This window comes from Anoplolepis gracilipes, chromosome 5 (genome assembly GCF_047496725.1).
Source record: "Anoplolepis gracilipes chromosome 5, ASM4749672v1, whole genome shotgun sequence".
Classification (NCBI taxonomy): domain Eukaryota; kingdom Metazoa; phylum Arthropoda; class Insecta; order Hymenoptera; family Formicidae; genus Anoplolepis; species Anoplolepis gracilipes.
In genome coordinates this window covers 2,135,134-2,149,267 of record NC_132974.1, presented here as the reverse complement: position 1 = coordinate 2,149,267, position 14,134 = coordinate 2,135,134, and the positions used below count along the sequence as shown (strand labels likewise).

The window sequence follows — 14,134 nt, the reverse complement described above, 5'->3', positions numbered from 1 at the left end:
CACCGCGCATTATCACGCCAGTGATATATCTCGAGATCCGTTATATGCGCAGTCGGTGATAACAGCCGCGACTTTGATGAATGCAGCTTGAAAGAATCTTCGATAAGACGCGCGTGCGAGCCCGCGCAGCGGATATGTGAGAGTTTACGCGCTACGATTGTATGCAAATGCACACAAAGTGTAAAGTTTGTGTTCGACCGCAGGCACAGTTATACGCAGTTATGCGATACCTTCGGCCATATCGCTTAACCTCCTTGTCTACCGCAGCAGTGGGCGCGATGTCCCGCGGGCGAACGCGTGTTGACACAGAAAACGTAAAACGCTATTCCAATCAAATTTTTTAAAGCAGAAATATACGACCAAGCTGTTATTTAGATAAACATTATAAATCGTGGGAAAGTAAATTAATAAATGCTAATAAAATAATTGATAAATGCGCTTTCTTTTTCCAATTTTACTATCAAAAAATACTTATGACATGTAACAAAGGCGTAAAAAGACGTAAAACTATTTCGTCTGACACTTTTAAGAAAGAATTCTTTCTTAAAGTTATTTCTTTCCTCAAAAAAAGAAAAAAAATTCCTTTGCGATGAGCCACACACAAGTCTAAATTTTTAGCTTAGTGTTTATGCCGCTCATTTTTTTTTTTTTTAATAAAAGAGTAAAATAGATGAGTCTCTTATAAAGCTTCTATTTGTCAGGATTCCTGTTTGTTTTCGCAAATTACTATTTGCTATATGTATACTTTTTTTGAATTTCCATAAATAGCATCATTCATATGCGGAAGACAGAAAAGAACTTAACGTCATACACTTTTGCAGAGGTGCAACTATAATGGAAATATCAGTGCCGTTCACTATGACATAACAGGAAATGTGTTAAAATGTGCTATTTAAATAATATGAATGCGGGTTTGCGGTCGAAGGAACCAATTTCTATACCGCTGTTGGTTCGAATCCCGCATTGTACTGCTTTTATCCGCAAAGGGACACATTGTGTGTCACCGTCCCCTCGTAGGGATGTGGAAAAGATGAATGAGGAGATGGAATAGGCGCATAGGATACCGTTGCAAAATCGCTAGGGACGAGATGAACAGGTCGAGGTGAACAGATTTCAACCTACACAAGGCGGCAGTATCTTCATCTGGTAATTATTCACTAGGGACTTTGCGGAAAAGAGAAAAGAAAAAGAGAGAGAAAAAGATAAAGATCCGTGCCGTATACGTGGACCCCGACACGTGCGTGGGAAGATCTCTCACGGAGGAAGAGAAGGAAGAAGAAGAAGAAGAAGAAGAAGAAGAAGAAACGAGGCTCGATGCTGGACCGAACAATACATGAGAGGATTGAGATCATATGAAAGAAAGAGAGAAAGCAAGGAACTCTTCTCGCTGGTACACGTAATCTCTTCCTCATGTAACGCGTGCTATAAGAGCCAATGAATATTTTGAAACATGTCGATGGACTTGGAAAGCCTCTCGACTTTGAGACTCGGTTGTAAAAGCGATGTTTCCTCATTTTACTTAGAAATTTCAGAATTAACTATTGTCGTCGTCACGTTAGAAAACAGCATTGTACATAATTTCTAAGTTTTTGAGTAGATTGTATGAATTGTAATTTGTGATATAAAAATTATTAATTATTATACACAGCATGTATATAATGAATTACAATGTATATAATGAATTTTATCACTGTGTCATTAAAGATATTACGACCGTAAACGCAAGTACTGAGCATATTTCAAAATAAATGCAAATAGATTTTGTTTCCTTCTATAGTCATCAAAAAATTTCGAGAACTTTGCTCTCATTAAAGATCAAGCATTCTTTAGAGTGCACGTCGTAATTTCGCATATTTGAAGGACTCGCGTAATCCTGACCTACCGCATCTTTCTGGTTTATAGGCGGCCGTTAATACCGCCTACGGACTCAAAGCCTTTCTGGTTCGACCAGTTTCGAACATCCGGAGCAGTCATCGAAATTCCTAAAGTCGAATAACATGACTAATTGTAAATTGCAAATATATAATTGTGAAATCTACATACAAAGTAATCTGAAATAATTTTTCCAACAAATTTTTAAAATTGTGAAAAGATCATATATATTTCGATGAAAAAAAGTTAATTAAGAATAAAAAAAGTTTGCGCACTCAAACATATTAATTAATATGATAGAAAATTATTATAAACAGTCAGATATTTCATTAAATAATTAGATTACGTTATAACAGTGAAAACAGTTCCTTAGCATAAGTAAAGTTCTTTAACTTATTTCTTTGAAGATTATATATATTATAATCTTCAAGCAGTGCAAATACAAAGCAATTGTATAAAATAATCGTTCAATTATTCTCACATGTGTATAATCATTATTTATTTATTGTATTTTTATGCTGGATAAAATTTTTATGCAATATAAATAAAGCGATTTATTTGTCAGGTTAATATCTGTATAAAAGAAAAGAATTAAAAATTATAAGAGATTGAGATTAAAAGTTTTTAAATATACATATATATAAATTATTACTACGTATCCATCTTTTTAAAGAATTTGCGACAAATATAAACGGTAGTTATCACAAGTGTTGGAAATACACATTTGCAACTATCATAAGACAATGTTTTCTGACGTATCCTGATTTTATCGCAAGCGCGCGCGCTATTATGACGAGTTGCATCTTCACTCTCGCGCGCGTTAATTCTTAAATCAGACGCGCAACTCCTGTAACATAATTAGCCGTGTAAAATCATTACGTTCCTATTATGCTTTTTAATTGTACTCATCAAGGAAGAAGAAGAAATTCAAAAGGAAGTGTCGTGTATAACAGATCATCTGTCAAATAATTCAAAGTTTTCTTCTACTAACATTAAGTAGAGATAATGACGACTTTTCTATTCCCTTTTGATTTACGATTTATTTCTGTACATAAATTTGAAGAGAAGGCGAGTTACAATCTTCGTAACTCGGTGTATCGAATGTCTCGATTTTCTCTTACGACTTCCTGATCGTCCATCGATCGGGCTTGGTATCCTCGTCATCGGCTCGCTATTTATGTTTCGCTTCACGATCCGTTTGGCATGGTCGCCGTTAACGTGCTAGCTAGCATGCTACCTATGCCAATACGGTCGTTGCCGTGGTTGCCCAAGGCCCTACCGACCACCGATCTCCGACCACAACGGTAACGTGACCTGACGCTATTCCCTCGGTGATCCTCCATCGACAGAATCCCGATTCTGCCGATCCTATTTCCCGCGACTCCGCCCGCGATTCCCGCGGTCGGCGAAAAGAAATATAGCGGATCCTTCCTAAGGATTCGCGGTACTGCCTTGATACCGTGCCGGGTACAGTGTCGACATTATTATAATCTTACAGCTTGCACGAATAGCAATGCAAAGAACGACGGTATAGACAGTAATCTACTAGCTGTATTAGTTAAAAAAAGCAATCACAATCACGACAATAAATGCAGACTACTAGTAATATATATATTTATTATTATTACTTTGAGTTAAATATTGTTTTTATATATAACTCCGCGAAATGTATAATCAATCGTAAGAGAAAACTATCAGTTTAGAAAGACGCACATTTGACGCTTATCAATTATTAATTAACATTCTTTTGTACAAAATTTATTACGTCACGATTTCTCTTTATTTCTTCGGAGAGAAATTTATAAGCTTTGATAAAATGATCAAATACTTCACATTGCTCTTCAATGGCTTTGCTGCATGTCTTGCTCGGCAAAGTTACGACGCAGTCGTGGTACCCGGATTGTAAATCGCTCTCCTGTAACGTCATTTAATCCTCTGCCACATGAAAAGAGACACGCTAGTAACGGCACGGCGATAGTATGAAAAGTCACGCTCGCAATAGCGTGACTAATACTTTCGCACGGACATTTTGAATCCGTTTGTTGACACGAAATAAGCTCGTATCTCGCGTGTTGTCCACGGACAATATAGTTTCGAAAGTGACCGCAATCAAATGGAAATCATTTCCAATCTTCTCGGCATTTCATTAAATTGACTTTCCTCATTAAATTTATTTTCCACAAATCATTATGCGATCGACTGTTATTCAAGTTGTTTATTGCTTCTTTCGTAGAAAATTTTTACTATTTTCACATTGCTCAATGTTTTGCTACACATTTTAAAGTGCTCTCTCGCGTAACCGCAATGGAAATTATAATTGAAGCACAATTATTAGTCGCTCGCGATTATATTGTCAACGAGCTTGAATAAACCTGCAATTATTAGCCATATTATTACGGTCATAATACGATCTGCGCACGCTGTTTAAGTCTCGTTACGACAAACTTTCCATCGTAATTTAAACAGCGCGATGATCGTGTTACTGTCAATTAAATGAATCAACAATGTCCGGCGCGCGATATGACAAGCCCGCGGCTCGTTTAATTATCAAACGTTAGACAGGTGCATCGGGGGAAAGTATGTAACGGCGATGATGGTAGTCAGCCCGGAGTGAAAGTCGAAGTAACACCGTGCGATGGTCGACGAATAGCACGACGAAGAACGATCGTTTGTTCGAGAGGTTTGTCCAGTTAATTGGCACGTTTCAAATATATATGTGATGCCCGGCCAGTGTAAAAAAAAATCGCCTAATTTATGAACATAAAAATATTCTACACGATCGCAAGCGAATGTGGGTTAATTATGCTTATATATGTATATATATAATATCAATTTTAAATGTGCTGTGTAATCGCGACATTGTATCGACATATTGCGTCGTTCTCTTACGAATGCGGGAGAAAGGTTCCGCGATCCTTCCAATCAGGTCCAACCGGAGAAATCAGTTCTGCTACATCGCGCGCGACGACGATAAACCGCGCAAAAACGATCGATCGATCGATCGTTTCGGTCGACGTCGCTCGCGGCCCGTTCTCGTTATCAGCAATTGCAGAGAGAGAGAGAGAGAAAAAGAGAAATTCCCGACCTTGATGAAAGTGACCATCGCTCGCTTCGGCGAGTGACAACTTTAGAGAAGAAATCTAGCGCATATCAAAGTAATGATGTTGTTTTTGCTTCGAGAAAAAGTAGCGCTTTAGTCTTCGTGATATCTTTATATAAATAATCCTGCAGTAAACTTTTTACTCGGAAATATATGTCAAAAATTATTATCAATTGACATGACAAGCCGCATTGGCCGGCTGGGATATGCACAGCCCGACAGTCAAAGTGTGTTAAGAATCGACAAAGAGCAGAAAGATCGACAACATTCCTTGATGAAACAACAAAAAGAAACAGTTCTCATGCCAGCGCGATCCTATCGATATACTATAATTGATCAACGTTTTACTACGGGCGGGAACGTTTCCGCGAGGTGCAAGCTGTGTTTCCAGGGTCACGTTGTAAACGAGAGAGCGATACGAATCTGCTTATGTCGAGCGAAACGACGAGAAGGCACGTCGCGGGTCATCGCTTCTCGCGCGCGCGACCGAGAACACTCGGCAAAGTCACCCAAGGCGAGAGAACGATGATGAACGTTTCGCCTCGACACGAAACCCGCCTGATTTTTGCCTTCATGCTCTGCCAACCATGCGCCGCGGTAATTCGTCCAACTAGCGACCATGCGATCGACCACGCCCGCAAGAAGAATCGACCATCGATGTGCTACCACTATCGTTTCACATTCCTGGATTAAAACGCGATACCATCACACAAAGTCGGCATTTAGTTCCCGTTCTTAAGTAAATGTAAAGACAAATGGCATGTTGCAAACGTGTGTTGTGTAACTGTTATGGTGAGATCATTTCTGGCCTCAATTATTTTATAAATAAATTATTATTAGAAACAATGATATTTTACTTTTGAAATTTTTATTAGAAAATATGAATATAATATAGATTGTAGAAAAATATAATTTTATTTTAAATCGTAATTTACTGTATAATTAATTCAATTAATTTGCTTCATCAAAAATTGATGACAATCATGCTTTACGTTTTCAATAACTTTCATATAGAAAAAACTGTAAAAATTACACACACACACACACACACACACACACACACTGTACTATGTGTGTAGTCCAAATACATTTTTTCTTATAATGTTCAATCTTTGCTCAAGTAAAAATAGTCAAGATATAAAACTTGAATCGTAATGTAAACCTCACCCGAAGCTGTGGCGTATGCTTGAAGGCGAATCAAATTACATCGAGAAAAGCACATCGAGAGAAACACGCGTGTATTCGCGAAACGGAGCAGCCCTGAAACGCGAGACCGCGACGACCGTGAGAAAAGCGAGTGCCCTATATTTCTATAACTCGAACGGAAGAAATCCTCAAGCCATCATCCTTCGCGTTGCCTCCGTCGCTCCTTCTCTCTTTCTCTTCCTCTTTCCTCATCGCGAACGCAAATCGGAATTTCGCCAAGGCGACTTTCCTCCCACGTGGCACTAACCTTCCAGTCACTTCGTAATTTATCTGCGCCTGATACGTCAAATTTACGAGCCCAGAACGAAAACGTGATCGAACGAAGAAAAAAAAAAAAAAAAAAAAAGAAATCCCGCATCGTAATTTGCACCCTGCCATAAACTTTGTGACACACTGTACCGTTATAAATAACGCGGTCTACAATGTTAAATGCGCTATGCGCCTCACGCACGCACGAGAGTTGCACGAGAGTAAAACGAGAAAGGCAAAACACCACGGTCGCGTATAAGTTAATCTCATTTCAAACGCCGTCGTGATAAATGAGAAAAGAAATAAATTCACGTCCTGAAAATAACACTTGAATCATAAATAGTTATATTGAAAATAACGCGTTTTTGGATATAATTATTTGCATTTACATAAATGTGTTTATTATACGCGACTGAGAAATTGAAGTTATTTATTTTTAAAAAACCCGTAGTGTTAATCAACATTTTTCATAATACAATCGTATATTCCTTCCTTTTGACGGGGACTTTTACTTTTTTTTTTTTTTTTTTAATGAAAGCAAGTCACGAAAATCGAATGAAAATAATTTACGAAAAGATTGAATAATCGTGATCGTGGGAACAACGTAGATTCGGTGCGGTATTTCGCATTATTCAGACCGTGTAGAATCTAAATAAACTAGCGCGAAAGACGTAGCGTTCTAGAGACAGAACGGACGGGCGAATCGCTTAATCGCTTATTTATCGCGCGGCTGTATTTTCCTAAGCTGAAAAAATCTAAATGGCAATGCTAATCTCGCCGCAGGGGGTCGGCCCTCGCCAAAGTAGCATCGGCGAACAAATCATCGAGACTGCAATCATCCTATGCAGACGCAGGGCTGGCAGATCTAGATATCTACCAATGGCCAGAAGCAAATTTTTTTGGTTTCTATTAAGATAAGCATGTATTATGCAGGATTCATTTTAGAATGAAATTCTTTAATCCATTTGACATCCATTTTTTCAGGGAAAAAAAATAACGAAATACTTGTTTAAATGCGTTAAATTAATATTATCTAGTCTCTTGTGTGTACAATAATATATAATAAAAAATTATGTATATGTATATGGAACTCATTATTTTAAAAAAATCATCCTTCCTTTCCTCTCCCCTTCTCCCAATTTCTAAAGTTTCCGATGTAATGTAAAGTAATAAATATTTCGCCTATAAGATTTGGTTATAATAGATCTGATCCAAATCTTATAACTGATAATCGATATCTACTAGAATCTTAATCGTGACGGCACTATAATCCTACAAATTATACAACCGTACTTCAGTGAAACTGGGAGTAGACTTCAACTTCTTCCCGCTCTCTTTTTTAGCGTATCCTTCGATCTCACCGTCGTTTATTCTCTTCCTTCATCTTTCTTTCGAACTCTCGTTACGAGAGAAAACATGACGAAGAAACAGGACGTAGAGAGGAATCCGGCGCGGCGACTAGTGACAAGGCCAAAGCATACGAGAAGGAAAACGAGAAACGTGTGTACACAGACACATTTATCCCCGCCTCTATCACGGCCCTGGCGTCGACAGCTTCCTAGTGCTGACTTGCGCAACTTGCGTCTGTACGCCTCGCGATCGGGCCGCTCGCTTCCTGTAAAACGCGGCCATGGGCGAGAGAGATATCGCGAGAGGTGCCATCACGAGTACCGGCGACGCGATACCAATTATAGAGACGTGGATATTTTATCGAGAAATATTTCTATATATACTGATATTAATTCGAAATCGTATGAAACTCAAATAAACACTGCAACCGCAATGTATATATATATATATAAATTCCAATAAAGTTTTAAATATAAATTATTAAATGCAAGTTTAATACAATTTTCCGTTGATTTTGTTGCAAAATCGATTTGCATTAAATTTTGTATAATTACAAAAAAATTTGTAAAATAAAATGTAAAATATTAAAAATAATATATATTGAAATTTAAGCTTTTAGATTTTCAAGTAGTTAATTAAATAGTTTACACTTCTTTATATAAATATTTTCCTTTTTTTTTTATTAGAATCTTTCTCGTTGCTTGACAATATTTCATTGAAAAAAAATGAAAGCTAATTTTATTCAGCCAATCAGTATCTGGCATACAATATGCTATGCTGTAATATTATACAACATGATGCAATAAAATTTATACTGCGTGAAATGCCATTATTATTCAATTTATATATGTCCAAAAAGAATATAACACTTTTCATAAATCTCTGAATTCGAATTAGATATCAAGATGACGTCGATATCGCGCAGAAACGATTTAGTTTTCACGGTTGCGCCTCAATTTCTTTTTACAGTATTTTATCTTTCGTACGTACGATATATATTTGTGATTCGCAATTAATACGGATGTCTGGGAATAGAGAGGAAATCCCGGATTTATCGCGCCGCTGGGAACAAGTACGGCGATCCGCGCGTCTCGGGGTAATTAGATTAATATCTTTGGATTTACGGCCACAGCTCGCTTCACGTGCTGCAGATCCAAGCCCCCGACTTGTTGCCGACGCTTCTATATTGCTTTTTGAAAAAAAATTCTCTCTTTCTCTTTTTGTATGCGCGTATATATTTTTTTCTTAATGCCTAGCATGACGATTTAAGAAAACCTAATCGCGTTTATCATAACATAGAACAGTGCAAACAGAACCGTATTACAAATTTTTTAGTTTGAGGAAAGAGCGAGTACCGTTAATTGAATAAAATTCTCTTCCTCATGTCGCGGGCCAGTAAAATCATTTATGCAGATCGTCAAGTTCACCGCGATTGCTCACGCGAGTGACGGTCAATGACATTTCGAAAGAACTGCACATATAATAACCTACCAATCGTAAGATATGTTCCACAAAAATTAAAATAAATGTACATATATATATGCACAGTTTTAATATAAAATATTACCGCTCAAATTATTGCGACAATATAAACTTATATAGATAAACGTCGTTAAAAAAAAAAAAATTACGCACTAAGAAAAACATTACCGATACAGGCGTACTTTTTTTATTTTTTAATCAAATGTCGTCGTTTTTAAATAAAAGAAAAGTTTCAAGAGAATCGTCACCTTTTCGAGATAAATGTTCTCCACAATTTTTCTTGTAATAAGTCGATAAAAAAAAAAAAGATTCGATCACGATGTGTATCTGAGTCACGTCAACTCAACAGCTGTTCCATCGCGCTCGCGATTTTATGCGATCGATAAATTACGCGGAGAAAATCATTGCGCGGGCGCGCAATTGAGAATAGAGTTCTTCCGCGAGGAAGAACGTGCCAAAGATCCGCATCGCTTAATGGTGCCTGATCATTTCTTTTTCTGACCAATCTTCTGATTTTATCCCGCTGACCAGTTTTATCCGCGACCGCGATGCTGTTGTCCCACGTTTGCAACGGAAAGAGAAAGAAAGCCCGGATAGCGGTCAGGTGTACCGTTCCAGGCGGATCGACAACGACTCAGTTGTATGCGACTCGATTATTGCTCGTCGTTGTAACGAGCTTGCAACGAGGTTACTTACCATCCGCCTACCGCCTTCGTTTCTTTACAACTGATACTTTACGCGAAAAACGCCGAGTGAAACGACGCCGTATTTTTTTTCACAATCTTTCTCGAGCGAGAAACAAAAATTACGATCGAGTGTAAATGTGAAAGCGCGAAAGATCCCTACAGGAAAACTTGTCGAATCGATAGCGGAAAAAATAATGATTATTAATGTGAATAAAAGTAATAAATAAATGCATCAGTATTTAATCAATTATATGTTAATTATAGTTAATTATCAAAAAGAACCAGAGCTAAGTGCGATAGAAAATCATTTCGATAAGAAATGCATCGCCTTTGATAAGAACATGCTATTATATTAAAATAAAAGAAGCATTAAATTCTCTCTAAGTACATTAAGCTTCGTTAAGGCGCATTCTTAGGAACGAGTATTAAACTAGTACTACAACGGTGAAAAGTGGCCTTATCTCGGTGCATGCCAAAGAGACGAGGGATCCTTATCGGGGCAGGATGTCCCACGAGAGGACACCGGAGTAAGTAGCAAAGTGTGTAAGTTGTGTTGAACTATCGTGTCGACGACGTACCGTATCGTTGACAACGATAGGTCGATAAGCGCAATACTGGTTATCTTGTCTGTTAAGAGAAAGCCTTCCGCGAAGTCGTCAATAATATGAGAAATATCACCATTCTTGTACATTTTTGCAATAATAATCGGAGAAAGAGAATCAATTACTATGAGAAAATATAAAGAGGTAAGACCGCTTTTCTCTAATTATTTTATGAAAGATTTCTTCCGAGATGTCAATGTTCCACATCTTAAAATTAAAATTACTGAATATAATTAAGTATTCTTAATAAAATTGTATTCTTTCGAGAAAATATCAATATATAAAAACAGGAAAATTATTACCAAAAATTTGCACAATTAAACTCTTCAGAATGCGCAAGTAAAATATAATATTACTGATACAATAATTAAATTGTGTTTTCCGTTAAAAATTTATTATAAACAATGACTACGTATTTAAATATTTGCCAAGAAAAAATGTAAAAAAACGTAATGTATGTGTCATTAACGGGCGACGCAGCAACAGTTACACTTTGTATCAGCGAATATTCCGTCGTTTGGAAAAACACGCACTGAACATATACTTTGTTGCTGAGAATCACCTGGAAAGTGATATACGAGTATCCGATTTCGTACGACTTACGATTTCAATCTGCTCGATCAGCTGATTTACGTCTCGCACCGCAAATGGCGAGAGACAAAAGAAGAATTCGACCGTTACGTCAAATCTCGCTCACGCATGTTAAAGGATGCTTTTGGAGATAATTTAAAATACAAGAAAATCACAGTAAAGAAAATTCATGATGATGACAAAACAACGAAGGACCGCGGTTACGCGATGAATTTATTGCACGACAGAAGATTCGCGATACAATATAATCTTTTTTTTTTGTAAAAATTTGAATCGACTTTGTTCGCATTACGCGAGATTTCAAGATCTTCGAAACGAAATAGCATCGAGATAACAATTATTTTTATTTCTAACTAAACTACTGAGATTTTTAAAATTTAAAAAGAATTATATTTCAGAAGAATATTTAAAATTCATTTATATTGCAGTATAATTATAGAAAAATATAAAAAAAAAAGTCTAAATATGTAACGAATGTGGTGAAAAATTTCAAAATTAACACATTGATGTTCTGTTTGAATTTCGAAATTAGTGCGTAAATAATACGCCGATATTTTCTACTTTGGCATCGCGACTATTCGATAACAAGCAGCGTACTCCGAGACTGCTAATGCCTACGGAACACTCATGTTGTATTCGTGTCATAACGGGATTCGCCACATATACGCTTTCATTGTAAATAAATTAAAATCTTACTCGTCTCTCTTTGTACCGAGTAACTTTGCGAAATACTCATTTAAACGGAGAATATTTTCTCTTCCCGAGCTCTGACTAACGCACACCGCGAAATATATAACCATGGCATCTTCGTCATTCCTGTCTCTCGGGGTATCTTCGTTTTGCAGCAAAGCATCTAAGAACAGCACGCAATATTTATTCCTTATGTGTGCGGTTTTTATGGAGCGAAACTCTCTACGCTTTGGAGCGGAGTAGCAATTCTGTTGGGATCTACATTACTTTACATTACCCCGCTGCAAGGCTCGGAATCTTTACGAGAGAGGTTTTATCATCGCTGCTCATGTTTCTCTTAAGACTCTGTATCGCCCAATTCTTGTGTTTTTACTCTGCAAGACCGGTATTAAAAAATATCTTGTGCAACAATAAAATTAAGATATAGATCACGTTACGTAAGCAGAGTCGGTTATATTTGCATCGTGTCAGAATCTATTATAAAAAAATTCACGCTTTAACGTATATATTACATCATAAATATCTCTAAACACTCTTACACATTTCACTAATAAATCTCGAAACTTACATCTTAATTTCACAAATAATCGCGCAATCATCAAGAGGTAATCCTTAATAAATCAAAAATACAAAAAAGAAGCGATGCATGTGCATGTATACGTGCATCGAACAAATGTGGCGTCTGTCAGCTTCCGAGCGAGCAGAGTTAAAGGTTAAACACGGGCATACATCACGTTTCGCGCGAGACATACGGACGAACGCGCGGCATGTTACTCGGAAGCTATTCTGGTTTATGGAGGGTTAAAGTTAATATCGCGCAAGAACATCCCATATCTCCAGGCGAACCATCGCGGCTTGCGTGTTGTGTCCAATGGCGGCGGCTCCTCCCCGCGAATGAATTCCCGTGGAATTCGCGCGCACGAATTCCACGATGCGGCGCGGCTACTCCTCCCGACGAGAAAAGGGGAGCCTGGAATTCCCGACGTGCTAAATAAGATCGCGGTTGCTACACCGCGATTGGAGGCACCCCGTGGAGCACAGGGATATACAAAATCGGGAAGACGATCGTAGGTATATAATCATTTGTAAATCATCGTCAAATTTCCGGCAGAAAATACCGATTCTCTCATTGGCAAAAAATATCAGCGATTCATGTGTGTGCGTATTCAAGATAATCTTTTTAAATTCTGCAAGATTAAATAATTATACAAATGGGAATTTAATCGTTTTATCTTGTGCTTGATAATGTTTCTTTCGCATTGCAAACAGTTTCATGAATGTCAGAAAAAATTTCGCAAATATCAGAAAAGTAAGGTATCCATAAATTGGATACTTGACTGTGCTGTTTTTTTTTTTTCTTGCTTCGCTTCTTAACGACGCGTAATGAAAAGCGTACATGAAAATTGTCGCATGTGACTGCGTGACACAGAAATCCGTAATTAAGGCCACGCGATAAAATTCGATGGCGCGCGAGAGCTAAAGGAGAACGTGACAACTGTCACAGAGAAAAAAAAAAGGAGCGAGAGGGAATCTCAAATAACGAGTTTTCTTATCTATTTGTTAGTAAAAAATTAATTAGTATCAACATCTAGATCTTGTATCGCTAATGTTTCACATCTATTTTTTTAGTCAAATTTAATTCAACATTAAACATAATAGAATTAACATTATTTCATCGTAGAATGAATATAATTATGATCAAATGTCAAAAATAAATTATAGAGATAGAGAGGATAATACTATTTTACAAGAAATTTCAGAGATAAAGAAAGAAAAGAAAAAAAAGAGTTATGGCCGACGAGGAAAAAAGAAAAGCCGTTCAGAGAAAAGAGAAGAAAAGAGAAGTTCTTATTGCAAAAAGAAGGGATCTGAGCGGTCACGTTCACACGTAACCTCATTTAAATGCGGTTACATGCCATGAAATAACAGTCCTTTAAGCTCATAGCGGACCAATTAATTGTCCGGATCCTGGAGATTCGTCGGGTCCGGTCCGCTTGCAGAATGTAAATCCGACGCTGCCTCAGGTGGGAATTACGATTGCGTTACACTTGCCGTAGCGGAAACCAGAACGAGAGACTTTTAAACAAATTGTCCCAGAATAAAATTGTCGCGTAAAATCTGACACAAGTGTGGCTTCGTCGCATCAAAATGTAACGCAAATAATCCTATCAAAGGCACCATATGATCTTTAAGTCATTTTTTTCAACAATTCTGTCACTTTATTTTAAAGAGAATATATTTTTTAATTAATGCGTATAACAATACGATTTATACATGTTATGTTACACAAATTTTTAAAGAAATAT

The 14,134-nt window shown here is 37.2% G+C and overlaps 1 protein-coding gene across 3 annotated transcripts in view; it reads right to left on the bottom strand.

The window, feature by feature from the left end:
• The window catches only part of Osp (myosin phosphatase Rho interacting protein outspread), a 163,828-nt gene that overhangs the window by 75,749 nt on the left and 73,945 nt on the right, over positions 1-14,134 (bottom strand). The window lies entirely within an intron of this gene.